This window comes from Geotrypetes seraphini, chromosome 14, assembly GCF_902459505.1.
Source record: "Geotrypetes seraphini chromosome 14, aGeoSer1.1, whole genome shotgun sequence".
Classification (NCBI taxonomy): domain Eukaryota; kingdom Metazoa; phylum Chordata; class Amphibia; order Gymnophiona; family Dermophiidae; genus Geotrypetes; species Geotrypetes seraphini.
The window spans coordinates 51,575,833-51,591,367 of NC_047097.1; the positions used below are offsets into that span (position 1 = coordinate 51,575,833).

The window sequence follows — 15,535 nt, forward strand, 5'->3', positions numbered from 1 at the left end:
AGTGTTTTGCAAGACGAGCAAAACATTTGCAAACTTGGTGCCTCGTAAACCGAGCTTGCCGCGCTGTACGAGTGCCCCCCTCCCCCGTGATCCGCCATCCCCCCCCAGCGATCCGGCATCCCCCCCCCGAGCACGGCAATGACATCCCTTACCCCGACTGGGCACCAGTGCCGGTGCCTGAAGATCCTCCCTCTTCTGGTGCGGCCTGGGCTGGGCGGTGCATCAGAGATCCTCCCTCTTCTGGGCTAGGCAGGGCTGGACTGGCTTTGAGCATTTGCGCATGCTCAAAGCCTTCTGGTCTCGCTCTCTCCGAGGATCTTCGGGCACCGGCACTGGTGCCCAGTCGGGGTAAGGGATGTCATTGCCGTGCTCGGGGGGGGGGATGTAGGATCGCGGTGGAGGGGGGGCAATACGAGCGGGGGGAGGATGCCGGTTTGCGGGGGGGATGCCGTATCACGGGGAGTGGTATGGAGCAGCGTCAGTGCCCTCAAGGGGGGGGGAATGGAGCAGCCCCGGTAGCCTTGGGGGGGGGAGGAGGAGGTGGAACCAATCAAAGCGAGTTTCCCTTACTTCCTATAGGGAAACTTGCTTTGATATACGAGCAATTTGGTTTACGAGCATGCTTCTGGAACGAATTATGCTCGTAAACCAAGGTTCCACTGTAATTTGAATGTTGGGCCATTTGGATGGATGACTGACTGTTCCTCTGTAGCTGGTGAAGCATGCCGGGTGGGAAGGAAATTTCACTGGATAGTGTTCATATTCAGTGTTATCTGGCCAAGTCATATCTGGTTCAGCGACAAATACGCGTGGGACAATGGCGCGCTGTCAATCGCATCCCATCAAATGCGCACCCTGACAAGTTCGCTCAGGACAATGGCGCACCTTCAAATGCGCTAGTGTTAGGGTAAAGTTTAGATGAGGATTATGGGAACCTTTTAGGGTACCCAAAATCCTCATCTAAACCTTACCCTAACACAAGATAGCAAGTGAATATTGTAAGTGTAGTAACCCTCAAAAAGACAAAATAGTATCCGCTGTATGGAGTCCAATTGACGGCGCACCATTGTCCTGCGTGCGATTGTTGGTAGGTGCATTTGATGGGGCACGATTGATGGTGCGTCATTGTCCTGCGTGCATTTGACGGGTCACGGCATATCTTGCTGGTCTAAGTTGACTGTCTATAGCAGTGGTCTCAAACTTGTGGCCCGCCAGGTACTATTTTGAGGCCCTCGATATGTTTATCATACTCACAAAAGTAAAATAAAACAGTTTCTTGACCATAGGTCTCTTTAGCTATAAATGACAATATTATTATTAAGACTTAACCAAAAGGAAAGATTTATAAACTATGAAGAGTTTTACCTCATGCAAAATTGTCATTTCTTTAATAAGACGTTAACTATTTTTTTCTGAGGCCCTCCAAGTACCTACAAATCCAAAATGTGGAGACCACTGGCCTATAGGAAGAGGAGATGCAAATGTTAAGAGCCTTAGCCAATAGGGAGAGGAGGAGATAGTGGATGCTGTGGATGGCCATCGTGTTACTATGTTTCCATAACCATAAAGTTCTATGACATCACAATGCAGGTGTAACCCAGACAAAACCAAATTCCTAATGCTAGAGAAGGACAAAAAACCATCCCTAACAGAACTGGAAGTAAACTCAATCAAGTACCCAATACAAAGCTCCCTCAAAATCCTGGGTATACATCTAGACAGATGCTGCACAATGCAAACACAAATTCAAAAAATCACCCAAAAAGCATTCTTCACAATGCGAAATCTAAGAAAAATCAAAAAATTTTTTAATAAAGACCAATTCCGGATCATTGTCCAATCTCTTGTGCTGAGCATTGTAGACTACTGCAATAGCCTTTACTTACCTTGCCCTATCAACACAATAAAAAAACTGCAGACCATCCAGAACACAGCCCTCAGACTCATATACTCACTCAGCAAACATGACCACATTACTAATGCATACTTAGAATCGCACTGGCTACCAATAAGAGCAAGAATACAATTCAAACTCTACTGTCTCATTTTCAAAGTAACCCACGGCACGGCACCTAGTTACCTAAACAACCGCTTTCACTACTACCTCTCACCCAGAAGAAGGAGAACGCAGAACATCTTCACCTTCCCACCTCTCAACGGAACTCGTCGTAAGAAACTTTACGACAACCTCCTAGGGACACAGGCAGCTAAAATCGACTCTGACATCTCAGAATTACTGATCAAAACAACAGACATAAAAGATTTCCGTAAAGAAATAAAAACACTATTGTTCAAAAAATATCTCCCATCACTCTAACCTCCTCCCAACGAGTTCCCAATCAACACCTTCAGAAACACCCACCTATAGTATCTCCTTGTCTGTGATTTAGAAGGTACTGTAACCCTTCTACACTACACCTGATCTAACTTGATTCAATCGATATATAATATCTCCTGTGATATGTATTATCTTCTGTGACATGTATTATCCTCTGTGTTATGTACCATTCTGTTAAATTGTTGTATCATAATTCTACTGTTCCTGAAATCTACTCTTATCCTGTAATGTAATTCTACTGGAATTGCCCAGACATCTTCTATATTGTAATCCGCCTAGAACCGCAAGGCACAGGCGGAATAGAAATCCCTAATGTAATGTAATGTAATGTAAAGAGCCTTAGCCTATAGCAGTGGTCTCAAACTCGCAGCCCGCCAGGTAATATTTTGAGGTCCTCGGTATGTTTATCATAATCACAAAAGTAAAATAAAACCGTTTCTTGATCATATGTCTCTTTAGCCATAAATGACAATATTATTATTAAGACTTAGCCAAAAGGAAAGATTTATAAACTATAAGAGATTTACCTCATGCAAAATTGTCATTTCTTTCATAAGACATTAACTATTTTTTCTGTGACCCTCCAAATACCCACAAATCCAAAATGTGGCCCTGCAAAGGGTTTGAGTTGGGGACTGCTGGTCTATAGTCAGCAGTGCCGACAACTAGACATCTCTGAATATTTGTCTTGGTAATTAGATAACCAAGATCTGGTTAACTTTATTGGCAGTTACTTTTGATTCCTACGGTTCTCTCTCCCCTGTTTCCTGTATTGGCTAAACCATTATTCCAATCAGGTCTGTATAATCCAAAAAAATAAAAAAAAAGTAATTGGTTGAGAGAAGCAGCTTTGACTGGCATGATTGATTTCATTAACGAAGGGACTTTTATCTCATGAGAATTCATTAAGGATATATTTGCAGATATAAATGTCCCATTTTTATCTTTTCTGCAAGCAGAACATTTCCCCCGATATTACAAAGCTGAATTTCTCAGATCCTTGAGTGACCTCAAACAAATATTTAAATCAAGATACGCAGGCAAAGGGCTTGTTTCCAGAGCTTTATTCACAAGTGAATGATGGCTCCTGTCAGGTTAAAATCCTGCCTCAAAGAAAATGGGAAGCAGATACACGGAACTGTTTCCCCTAAATCGTACTGGGAGACTATATGGGCAATTTTATTACAGATTATCTGCATTTAAAGGCAAAGTAGTTGCCTATTTTGGGGTTATTTTGTAAAGACAACATAAGCATCTATATATAAAAAATACATCAGAAATCACAGCTAAAATGCATCAAGAAATGGGGTTTCTGAGTTTAGGTTTTAACTGACAAACACCAGTTAAAACACCACTTGCCCTGGTCCTCTCTTGTCTCTCTTCTGGCTTCTCTTGTGTTCTTAGTTTTAAACCTTTTCTGCATGGGTGACTCCTAAGTAACACAAATGTATATATCCGATTCCACTGGAAAAACTATTTAACAGTGCTACAGCAAAAATCACCAATTGACGATATTCAGTCTGCAGCAGGCAGAAATTTTAAAGCATCTGACCACAGTGAACTGAATTAGACCTGGATAGTCCATGCTAGGCCATATCCAGGCATTAGCATTGCATATCTGGCTCCTTGGCGGTCTTGGAGGTCATATGGGTGTCATCCTGTCAACCAGTATTCAGCGCTGGCATCTGCATTTCTAACCGCGCAAAGACAGGACCACATAAAAAGCAAGTCCTATATGCCCAGTTAGGCACCGAGTATCGCCAGTTCTATCATATCTTTCAGCTTTCCTCTGATTCCACGCTCAGACCGCTTGCTGATCAGCGCCACAGCAGTCTCATCAGGTTTTCAGCGACACTGTGAGGTTAAGTACTCTAAAGTAGAGGTCTGCACGGGAACGGGGATCGCGGGAATCCCACGGGTCCTCCTTGGGAATCCCCCCCTAACCCACGGGACTCCCACGTGGACCCCGCTCTGGCTCACGGGACTCCCACGGGGACCCCCCTCTAGCCAACGGGACTCCCACGGGGATGGAAGGCTTTGGAAGCAGGGTTCGTCCATATAGTATAATGGACATTTCAGCCTTAGTAAAAGAGGGGGTTTATAAATTAATTACTTGAACACAAAACAAAAAAAAGGGTTCCACCAAAGAGATTCCACAAGGAAAACAGCAGCGCAAACACAAAAGAAACTGTGGCAATTATGATCCTGTCAGAAGTAATTGCTGCTTTTTATGGGGACGGGCGGGGATGGAAGTAATTCTTGTGGGGATGGGTGGGGACAGAGAGGATCCTTACGGGGACGGAGAGAATTTTGGCGGGGATGGGTGGGGACGGAGAGGATCCTAGCGGGGACGGGTGGGGACGGAGAGGATCCTGGCAAGGACGGGTGGGGATGGGTGGGATTTCTGTCCCCGTGCAACTTTCTACTCTAAAGCCCTGAGGATGACCTGCTTAGCATGGTTTAAGTGAGCTGACTACTGACCCCCCCAATTTTTCTATCCTCAAACCTTCTCACACAGTTCTCTGGAAAATAAACACCTACCTGCCATTATTCAGCCCATGGAATAAAGGGTGCGTTAGCCATTCACAGCTGTGGGCTGAACTAATCCCAGATGCTAAATTGCAGGGCAGGCATAGCTCCCAGTATTGAATGTCAGGGTATCTGCAGACCCCCAGAAGTTAACTGGGGAAAAACTACTCGTATGGTACTTAGACTCCTCCCAGGGCACTGAACAGGGGTAGGATGCTAGCATTTTGAAGAGGGTGGGCCCAGAGGCAGGAGGAAGTAGACATTTCTCCTACTTCCTTCCAAAGGAGGGTGTAAATGAAATATTGCAAGCACAGTAAGGTTTATGTATCTCTCTCCCCCCCCCCCCCCCTCCCTAGTTGTAAAGCATGCAGCCACTTAAGGTGTACTTTATGTGAATTTTCAAACAGAAATGACACAGGTGGTGCTTCTTCAAACAGGAGTGTATAGTTTGGGCTCTGAAAGGTAGTGCAAGCTCTGCACTTTCTCTTTTGTGCTGGTAGCCGAGAGGGGTGAATCCATCTGTGCAAGTGTTCCGTTTTCTGTGCCACCCTCGGCATACATTTGGAAAGGCTTCATGCTTCATGTTCAAATGCTGTGGTCTATGCTTGTTTAAAGAACCAGCTGCAACATTTAAATTGTCTATGTATATTCAGGGCTGTTGACCACAGAAGCATGCAGTGAATATACATATGCACGGTGACTGGCTCTAGCTGTACAGATAGTTGGTGATATTCAGCAGCTATTTTGCATTACATTAGAACAGCCTTCTTTGTCCTCATGTAAACTGCTAATAGCTATCTAGATGGAGGCTGAATATCACTGATTATCCTTAGAGTTAGGCAGATTACCCTTGCCGTGTCCCAGCACCATCCCAATAATGCCGATGTGGTTTGTAAAAATTTTCAGCACTATGGTGCGGACAGTGCTCCTGAAAATTCCAAGGGTTGGGCTGACTAGGACAGATATCTGGACTAGGACAGATAACTGGATAGTGGCTTCCACTAACTGGATAATACTTTTGCACACTGGACCATTCTGTGGTGTCCCATTAAAGGTCATAAGAACATAAGAAGTTGTCTCCACTGGGTCAGACCGGAGGTCCATCACGCCCAGCGGCCCGCTCCCGCGGCGGCCCACCAGGTCCTTGACCTGTGAAGTGAATTCTTGACCTTTATAATCTACCTCTACTTCTATAACCTACCTCTGCTGCTATCTGTACCGCTCAATCCCTTTATCCTTTAGGTACCTATCCAAACCTTCCTTAAACCCCTTTACTGTGCTCTCGCCTACTACAACCTCTGGAAGAGTGTTCCATGCGTCCACCATCCTCTGGGTAAAAAAGAACTTCCTAGCATTGGTTCTAAACCTGTCTCCTTTCAATTTCTCCAAATGACCCCTGGTGCTCTATGGAAGCCCGTGCAACAGAGGTTCCTAAACTGTGGGCTGGAACCTTGGGATTGCAACCTGGATGGGCTCTCCACAGGTGCGTCGTCATTCCGCATGGAGCCTCAGCCACAACGAGATTGAAGGCCACTGCTATGGACACTTTGAGCCAACTAGAAGAGGGTAATGTTTTGACAAACCATTTTACTGGGCAAGTAGATCTAAAATTGTCCATTTAAGGTTTTGCCTAACAGAAAACCTCTCTCTGAAATCAGCTTTCTTCTCCTGTCTAATCTTTTAGTAATGTGTAACATCCCAGCTAAACAAGCCAATGTACCTTAAATTCAGCTGAAGCAGCAAAATTGCTCACAGATGTCCACCCGCGCCGTCACTGTGATGCACACAAAAATTCACTGGCAGCACAGCTGGCAATTCAGCTCTCGGCAGTCATGAAGCTTTACGCCAGTCCTGGTTTCCTTTCAGATTTTGCAAATTTTCTGGATGATACTTGAACTTGGCGACATCCTGTACTAAATACAAGATGCACTTTCAGCCTCTTATACAAAGCTGTGCGGCAACAGCCCTGAAGCCCTTTAAATCTCTATGGGCTTTGGGGCCGTTAGCGCAGTGCATCCGCTAGTGCGGCTTTGTAAAAGAGGCCGTTAGTGAGACGCTTACATGGCACGTACTGCAGATTCATGGTGAGAGGAAAGAGTACGCTCTGAAACAGAAATGTGCTATTAATCATTCAAAGCAGTCAAATGTCAGCCATTTTTATTTATTTATTTAAAAAGTTTCTGTATCGCCAAAAAACTCAGCGGTTTCCCAAATTACATACGTAAAAACGTAAAAATACACATACATTTTCAAACTAGCTGAGCTCTGGAATGAGTTACCGCTTTTACTTAGAAGTCTAGACCCCTTCGTTTTATTTCTGAAAGCTCTGAAAACTTTCTTGGTTACCAACCACTTTGCTAACTAAGCCATTCTAGATTACATTCTTCTTCCATATTTATGTACTATACTTACATTATTGTAAACCGAGTTGAGCACCTTTTGGTTGAAGACCCGGATCTATAAAATTAAGTTTTAGTTTAGTTTAGTTTCTGATTTGTGTGATAAGTTGTCCAATTGTCAGTACCAGGTTTACAATTTCATATCCGAGTTCCTTTAGCCCCCTGATCTTCCCGTTCCCGACTTCCCTCTCAGCAACTTATTACTCTGTACTTGCAAAGTTACGTACAATAGAAAAAAAGAATCTTAGCTAAACGTTTACAATGCAAAGGTCAGTATTAGGAGTCACCATTAAGCTATTCCTTCCGCAGGCTCTGAAGCTGATTCACCTTGTGAACCAATTTACTGCATTTCAGCTTGAGGTCAACATATGAACAGCGGTTCCTTTCCTTTAAGGTATTGTTATCCTCTGGGATTCCCTTCAGCACTGGATCTGCTTCATCCTGTGTCTCCACATATTGCTTTATTTCATTTACTGTTTGGAGCCCATGGATCTTTCAGTCTTCTTATCCTTTAACTGGAATACCTGAATTGCCAGGGGGCATGATGCGCCTAGATCTTCAATCTTTTTGATGAGCTGCACGGAACGCAAACTTGTAGAGCAGAGGGGAAGTAGCACAAGATCTGAGAGAAAGTTCATTCAGAGGTTGAACTGTTCAACCTTTTTCCTCTGAATGAACTTTCTCTCAGATCTTGTGCTACTTCCCCTCTGCTCTACAAGTTTGCGTTCCGTGCAGCTCATCAAAAAGATTGAAGATCTAGGCACCTCATGCCCCCTGGCAAACTGCAAGGGCATTACTTCAGTTCTAGGTCAATGAAAAGAGGGCTTCAGACTCACTTATCACTACCTCCATCAGCTCAGCATCCATTCTTCCTCTGAGGTTTGTTATGAAAGTAGCAACCTGGCTTAGCTTCTGAGATCTCACAGAACCACATCCAAGGTCAAATGTCTGCAAGATATCAGAAAGTGCTGAAAAATATTCCCCGATGGTAAATGAAGCTCTGTTTGAGCTAGTTAGCAAAAGTAAAACTCCAGAGCAACAGGGTTTTTATCTGAACTTTGCAATTTTATAGAATTTTTTCTGATATTCTTGTTTACCTCCAAATTAATTGTGTTCCAATGACCTTTTACATAAAGAGCATTCATTCTAAAGACCTGAGTCAGAGTTTCTGAAAAGAAAAGACAGGGACTTTTTGATGGATGTTTTCTTAATGGCAGAGGCATCTCAGCCTGCTTATAGAAGAGACAATTTATCAACTATTTAAACAAGCTTGTTTGCTAGGGTCACTGAACTAGATTGCCTAATGTGAATATGAAATTTTTACCCTTTGACCCTAATCACATTATTATCAGCATGCTTAAATTTTTTTGCTTGCTTGTCAAGCAACTGGTTGGCTCAGAGAACTGGCACAGGGATACTAAAGGGTGGATTGTCAAAAGCTGCGCTCCCTTTTTGGAGGACTTGAGTGGAATTTAAGCATATATTTTGGTTATTTTAGAAATGTATTTCTTTTTCTTTTTATATATAATTCTTGATTGCTTGACTTTTGCTTTCTGTACAAGTTTAAACTTGATATGTATATTGAAAATTATAAATAAATGATAATAAAAAAGGGTAGATTTTCAAAAATATTGTACCCACGGGTCTGTAAGTCCCACCTATACGGTAGTCTAGAGCAGGGGTGCCCAACCTCGGCCCTCCCCAGGTCAGGTTTTCAGGATTTTCCAAATGCATACGCATAAAATCTATTTTCACACAATGGAAGCAGTGCATGCATATAGATCTCCTGCAGATCTATTGGGGAAATCCTGAAAACCCGACTGGATTGTGGTCCTCGAGGACCAATGTTGGACAACCCTAGTCTAAAGCATTACCCCCATGAGGGCTTGCCGTTTTTCTGAGACTGAAGTGCCCTCATTAAATTTGCTTTGAGATGATGGTGATAGAGTGCTGGCACATTTGCCATACTAACAGTTAACTAATGGGGATGTCCTGCTCTTAAAAAAGGAAACCCTCCATATTTCTCAAAATGACACACCTTATGGGTCTTTGGTTCCTGATTCACCCCTCTCATTCCCTAAAATCGGTGGCACTCTTCCCCAGTATAGACCTATGAGACTCCAGTCCTACGATTTCCCCCTTTCTAGCACTCTGAAATGCCTCTGAACACTATCTTCAAGGCAATGAAGGTAACAAGTCAACTGGGATGTCTATGACCCAGTTCTTCTATTTCTACTACTGCAATTTATCATTTCTGTTGTAAAGATGAAATAATGGTTATTAAGCACAGTCAAGAAAGAGGCAAAAAGAGTACTGGAAACATGGATTGGCTTTGAAAGTAAAACTCTCTTTAATGGGTACCCCAATATTTAAATAGTAGGTAAAAATAGAAGAATGATGAAAAACAGTAGATGGAAATGTCCATAAAAGCAAAGTCATGTGGCACCGAATTGCAAAAAGGACATCCAACTCGGAAAATTAACATCCGTGTCTCAAATATTTTAGAACAGGATCTGCTGACACATAGCCTGTTCTAAAAAATACAAGAAGATGGATGTCCAGATTCTGGCTATGTCCAGCATGAACCTCCAAACTATGACCATGGCTGCAGCGGAATGACCATTTCATAAAATAACCACGTGGGCATCCAAGTGAAGGCTTTCTGGATTGTCAGTCTGGTGCTCTAACCCAGTGGTTCCCAACCCTGTCCTGAAGGAACACCAGGCCAATTGGGTTTTCAGGCTAGCCCTAATGAATATGCATGAAGCAAATTTGCATGCCTATCACTTCCATCATATGCAAATCTCTCTCATGCATATTCATTAGGGCTAGCCTTAAAACCCGATTGGCCTGGTGTTCCTCCAGGACAGGGTTGGGAATCACTGCTCTAACCATTAGGCTACTCCTTTACTGAGAGAGGTTCAGCATCCACTCTTCCTATGACCAGATCCCTCATCAGTTGGGCACCAGTCGTGCCTCAGAGAGCAGCTGTGAATCAGGTCGGCAGCCCTCTTAGTTCAGTTGGTATGGGAACACTAACCTAATTTCCTAACCCCACTCTTCTCCCCTCTCTCCCCTTCTTAGGATCCTCCCTTCAAAATGTGATTTAGACCTAATGCCTTTAACTGTATTCCTCTTCCTAAAAACGTCCAGCTATCGTTAAGATGTATTAGGCCCAACGCCGTTAATTGTATTCCTATTCCTGGAAATGTCCAGTTATCTTTTTGTTGTAATCCGCTTAGAACTGCAAGGTACAGGCGGAATAGAAGTCATTAATGTAATGTAATGTAATGTAATGTAATGTAATGTAATGTAACACTCTTTCCTCCTTTATCCACCAGGGGGCAGCAGAAAGCCAGGCTGGCTGCTTAATTTCTCCTCTTCCTTCTCCCATAGTCCCTAGGGCAGGAAGCAAAGGCCCTTGCCTCAATTACTCACCTACTACTCCTGCACTTTCTCCTTGTGGGGCACACTCTCAGAGAGGAAAGCCCTGGCTATTCTTATGCATCTGTGTTTTTAGATCACCTTCCAAAAACTAGCACAGACCTATTGGGCCATTTTACCAGAATAAGACCACATCCTAACTAGATCTGATTGGTTCCTTTATTGGAGCAAAGATTCAGAATGTTCCTCTTACAACTCTATAGGAATGTACACTTGGCATCCTGTTACATAACATAACATAAATGTTTATTTGGTGGCCTGTCAAAAGCGCGCCAGACTTTGGCGCACTGATAATCCCACGGCGACATTTCCACGCAGGACATATATGTGCTGCCACTTTCAAGCCTTTCCGTTAGCGCTGTGAGAGGGGGTGTTGGGAGAAACCCCCACTACATTTACAAGTCCTCGTGCTCCCATTGGGGGTGTGGGATGGAAGGGAACACCCCCCTCCACTAAACTGAAAACTCCCGAACAGCAAAAACGGAAAGGAAATTGGGAGTTTTCAGTGTACTTAGGGGGTTTCCCCCAACGGGAGTGTGAGGACTTGTAAATGTAATGGGGGGGGTAAATGTAATGGGGGGGGGTTCCCTCCCCACACACCCTCTCACAATGCTAATGGAAAGCCTTAAAAACAGTGGAAGCGGCAGTGCGCATATGTCCTGTGCGCAAATGTCGCCGCAAGATTGTCCGCGCCAAAGTCCAGCGCGCTTATGACGGTGTACCATTTATTTATATACCTCATTAGCCTTTCAGTTCAAGGCAATGTAGAGGGTAATAAAAAAACTTCAGGAACAATAATTTTTTACAAATTAGAATAATACAGTTTTACAAACACATAATCAGGGCAGTAGAAGGACCCGAAGCAGCGTGTGAAGACTGCTGCACACGCTGCTGGAATCGCCAGGTTTGTAGTCGGGACCGCGGGAAGGGAAGGGAAGGAAAGGGGGGTGGGGGTGGCGGTAAGGGACTAAGGGAGCCGGACAGACTGCGGGAAGGGAAAGGGGGGTTGAGGAAACGCTACTGCTGCTGCACAGGGAAGTGGTGTGGGGGGAGGGAATGCTGCTTTGGCTGCTGCACAGGGAAGTGGCGGGAGAGAAATGCTGCTGCATAGGAGGCAGGGAGAGAGACAGATAGATAGAAAGACAGACAGAAAGACAGCGGGAGGAAGGGAGACAGAAAGAAAAGAAGAAAGACACAGGGGCAGGGAGATACACAGAAAGACAGACAGACAAAGGGGGCCAGGGACAGAGACATACAGAAAGAAAGACAGCGGGAGGGAGAGAGAGACAGAAATAAAGACAGACAGACATATATTCTAGCAGCCGTTAATGTAACAGGCTAAAATACTAGTAAAACAATAATGTACATGAACTTTGAAGACAACATGGGTCCTTTTTTCACACGACTGTTCAGTTGATCCTATGAAAACATCCATTTTGGGGAGAATCAAAGCAAGTCCTAGAATATAAACTTGCATTTTTATTAAACATATTCTCAGGAGCAGACGGTTTTTGGAAACTTCCTCACAGAGATGCGCACAGGCCGTCAGCCATTCGTGGCATTTTGAATCCAATACTTTAGTCACCTTTTCCCAGAAATGGCCACAAATTACCCCCTAAAATGTTCAGCACTTATAATTTGTACTGGACGTAAATGTCACTGCTTGCTTGGCATAAGAAAACTTTCCCGCATAGGAACAGATTTTTTTTCCATTAAAACTATTGGCCCATGGTGTCTTATCCTTTCAGTGTAGGTAGAGAGCGAAAAGGACAGTCAAGGCTATTAAATGTCCGGAAATAGCCCCACAAGGATGAGCTTCCTGCAATGAGCATGTTTAAAACAGAAGCAGTCTGCTTTTCTCTCACAGAGGCAAGCAATGTGCAGGTTTTGTGAATCCCCTTTGTACTGTGCCATTTTCAGATGCGGCAGGGGATTATTTTCAAGGTGCTTTGAGCAGTTTTGTTGAAGAGATCTCATTCTGTGAAGTTATGTCTTTAGAGTCAGCTCTAACCTTTTCCCTGCTTCCTCTTTTTTTGTCTTTGATATAATACAGAAGGATTTACCGGTGCAAGATAGATCCAAAGTGACTTCAACATATTGCAGTGTCATCTGCAGCAGATACGGCTTAACAACAAATGGCTAAGCAGGGGAATGACTGTAAGAATATTTTTTTTTATCTCAAAATGCAAATGTACTTTGTCAGTCATTGGGCTGTGCACACACCACTAAGCCTTGTTGCTCCCTTGATTTGATTACAAGTAGGCTTTCATCAACAGTGGCATTTCTAGACAGAAATATTTGGGGTGACAATAATGTGTGTTAGGCCGGGGGTGGGGGGTGGGAGGGGAGTGGAGGTGCCAAGCTAGGCATGGAAGACAGCAAACTAAAGTGGCATGTCTGTCTATCACACTAAAGCCTCTCCCCAAGGGCGTTCTGTACATGAAGGGGGAAGGGAGTTTGAAGTTGGCTTACACGTTTTTTCAGTAGTAGTAACTCATCTTAAATTCAGATAAAATAAATATTTTCAAGAAATTGAATATCGTGGAACTTTAATAGTTTCCTTAGTGTTTGAACAGGATTTGAATGCAATTATGAAAGCTTTTTTTCAATGTTCTCAGAATTTTTTTAACGGGTCCAAAAATTTGGATATACCCAGATGGAACAAAGACTACTCAAGACCGTAGGAAATTGCCCTTAGCTATGCGAGCTACATTTCTACTTACTTACCCCTGTAATGTCTTTTAAGACATGCTGGGACCAAATATGTCTTTTTTTACACCAGAACAGCTTCGACACTTCTTGGACCCAAAGAAAGTTATTAATTAATTAATAGAAAGTGCTGCAGAAAATTGGGCTGCGGGTCACGTTAAGCTTTTGCCTCAGATTATAATGTGATTTGTTAATTAACGGAGACCTCCTTGTCTCATTTATTTCTTCTTCTTCTTTACCTTTGATTGAGGTCTAAGAAAGAGACTTAAACTATATATTGTTTTTCCTAACGACTTTTGGGTTATACTAATTCCTTTTCCTGCTGTTTAAATGATATTCCGTATTGCTGTAACAAGTGGATTCTTGTGTATTTCTTGTAAAACTATAAATAAATAAATAAATAATATTTTCCTGTCCCCAGTGAGCTTACAACCTAGGAGACATTTCTACCCTCAAAAGTACGCTCTCCAGGGCCATCCCCGGAATTTCAAGGGCATTACGTAGAGATCTGGAGTGTCCAATCTCGGTTCTCAAGGGTCACAATCCAGTCAGGTTTTTAGAACTTCCTCAGTGTTGCATTGTAATGATTAGACATCATTTTCCATTGAAAGTATATATATATATCCCCCCTCCCGAGAGAGTCAGCAGGAGAGGGAAAGGGGGCTGCTTTGGGGGGAGGGGTGTGCTTGGGGCAAACAGCTTTGCTCTGGGAGGAAGACAGAAGAGGGCCATGGAGAGACATTTGGGGGGAGGTGGGTGCTGGGGGCAGACAGCTTTGCTCAGGGTGAGGGGGAGACAGAAGGATACAGACAGCAGCCAAAGAGAGAGAGATAAAGAAACACAGACAGACAATCTATTCTAGCACCCGTTAATGTAACGGGCTTAAAGACTAGTATATATATATATGCATGGGGGAGGGGGGATGGTATAAAGTTCTATTTAAAGGTTAATTAATAATTAAGAATACAATATTTATATGATATTTTTGATTGAAATATTTGAGGGAAGGGTGGGTGGGGAGAGAATAAATTTATGTATTTAAGATGACCATAGAAAGAAATTCAAGTGATGTGTAAAAGTTTTAAATGATTTAATATTGTGTACTTGTTGTAAGATGAAAAAATGAATAAAGAATTTAGAAAAAAAAAAAAAAAGAACTTCCTCAGTGAATATGTATCCTATAAACAACACACCAACGGGACTTATCACAACTCCATAAATAGTTCCAATAAATTACTTATATAACTTCAAACAAAGGAACTATAAATTCTCTTAATTAAGACCCTCTTATACATAGGTGCGTTAAATGCACGCTAAATCAATGTATGTGCTAACCATTAATGCATCCATAGGATAACATGCACACATTAGCATTTAGCGCGTGCTATTTACCGCGTGCTAAAAAGCATAGCGCACCTTAGTAAAAGAGGGGGGTAAATGTATTTTATTATTATGTCATATCAATGTATAGCATTCTTAATAAATATCAATATTCTCAATAAATAAACACACAATATCACAAATCAGTCACACAACACACTGATTTAATCAGTTAAGGCTGGAAACTCTAATCAAACGCCAATTGGATACGATCATGAACGAGGAGAATCTACGAGATACGCGGCAACATGGATTTACTAAGGGGAGGTCCTGCCAATCTAACCTAATCAGCTTCTTTGACTGGGTGACAGGGAAGCTGGATGTTGGGGAGTCCCTAGACATCGTATACTTGGACTTCAGCAAAGCATTCGATAGCGTACCACACCACAGGTTGTTGAACAAGATGAGCTCTATAGGATTAGGAGACACATTGACAGCATGGGTTAGGGACTGGCTTGGAGGTAGGCTACAGAGGATGGTGGTAAACGGCACCCCCTCCGAAAAGACGGAGGTGATCAGTGGAGTGCCGCAGGGCTCGGTCTTGGGCCCGATCCTATTCAACATCTTCATAAGGGACTTGGCTGAGGGACTTCAAGGTAAAATAGCGCTATTCGCCAATGACGCCAAACTATGCAATGTAGTAGGCAAGAACACGTCAGACCAAAGCACAGGGCCGGATGGAAACTCAATGCCCGACAGTATGGTGCACGACCTACTCCTACTGGAGCACTGGTCC

At 43.2% G+C, this 15,535-nt stretch overlaps 1 protein-coding gene across 1 annotated transcript in view; it reads left to right on the forward strand.

Annotated features, from left to right (window-relative positions):
- The window catches only part of LINGO1 (leucine rich repeat and Ig domain containing 1), a 1,785,251-nt gene that overhangs the window by 268,239 nt on the left and 1,501,477 nt on the right, over positions 1 to 15,535 (forward strand). Inside the window, exon 3 of the mRNA XM_033919604.1 lies at positions 12,764 to 12,867. The gene's annotated coding sequence lies outside the window, so the exon portion shown is untranslated. The remainder of the gene's footprint in view (positions 1 to 12,763; positions 12,868 to 15,535) is intronic.